The sequence below is a fragment of the Etheostoma cragini genome, chromosome 3 (genome assembly GCF_013103735.1).
Source record: "Etheostoma cragini isolate CJK2018 chromosome 3, CSU_Ecrag_1.0, whole genome shotgun sequence".
Lineage (NCBI taxonomy): Eukaryota > Metazoa > Chordata > Actinopteri > Perciformes > Percidae > Etheostoma > Etheostoma cragini.
The window spans coordinates 10,297,410-10,298,850 of record NC_048409.1 but is presented as its reverse complement, the minus strand read 5'-3'; positions in this window follow the sequence as shown (position 1 = coordinate 10,298,850).

Below are 1,441 nucleotides of genomic sequence, written 5' to 3'. Positions count from 1 at the left end.
TCATAATTGCAACTGCATGTGTAGTATTCATTGTTGCAAAACGTTCTGTATATCGTATGTTTGTTACCATGACAACACAGATGATCTGAAGCTTGATGCCGTCATGTAAATAGTTTTCAAATCAGCAATAAATATAACAATTTTTTGATCAATTCATATCAATTGCATGCTTAAATAACATACCGGTTAAAGACCCTAACATTTCAAGAGAGCCCTACCCACTTCCGGTTTAAATCGGACCACTTCCGGTTTAGGCCCTGCCCAGTCCGAGTACGGATACGGATACAGATAATTCATGTGGTAAACAGATACAGATACAGATACAGATAATGCTGTACTCGCTCATCCCTAGTGTCCATGGTTTTGGAGCGATATGTTATACAGGAATTTCATTTTGGGGTAAAAATAAATTTGGCTATGTCATGCAGACAGATAGATAGATAGATAGATAGTGGTTTGGGTTCCAATAAGTACAATATTTGATGTTATTTTAAAATAATTCAATGTTGATTTTTGGTTTCACACAGGAGACAAGTTGGTTAAAGTCCTGTTTGTTTTGACCCATCCACCCTGAGGGCCACTGACCAAGCTGTCATATATGGTGAGTTGGGAGTGAGAACAAGTTGGTCATGCAGATGTGTGTCTATATGTAGACAGACACACAAAAAAAGAAACAAGGGGAGAAGATACCACATGTTCCTTTATTTCAAAAAAGTGTATATTTCATTTCATAATAGAATGTATGGACCCAGAAGATAGCTTGATACTAATAGTCATATTCTTTGATCGCTTGGTTCTAATTATATGGCTAAAACATGTTTCATAACATATATTTGCATGTTATTGTCAACATTAAACTGTATGATCTATTTTAGAAACTGATCTGATCTCTATAGGGGTGTTTACTGTCAACCATTCAGCACATCACATTAAGAGTTGATTTCCATTCCCACATTTTTAAAACAAAGGCATATCAACTTTTATTTATTTAGAAAATTAAATTTGAATGGGCAATAACCATGTAACAGTATTTCACTGTATAGATGCGGTGGACCATTGTGCAAAACACACATATATATACCATACACACAAAGTAGTAATATATTGTTCACTGTTACAGATTGTATTATGATACGGTTAAATCTTACTGGCCAGAACAGATATATTCAGGGAAACAAGTAATATTAAGATGTCTGAATATTGTTTTTGTCTGTGTTTGCAACAATAATATTGTTATGAACTGTAATATAAAACTACAATTAAATACGAATTTTTGGAAGCTTGAGTATCTGTGATGCATCAGGAATTTGTTCCCACCCTACAGTAATACTATGGTAGTACAATAAAAAGAATCCTCAATAAAATTAAGATAGATATCTACTTGACAGTCTGCTTCACAAATGATTAAAATGGCATAAAAAAGCTAGTTAGGATTTCAGAA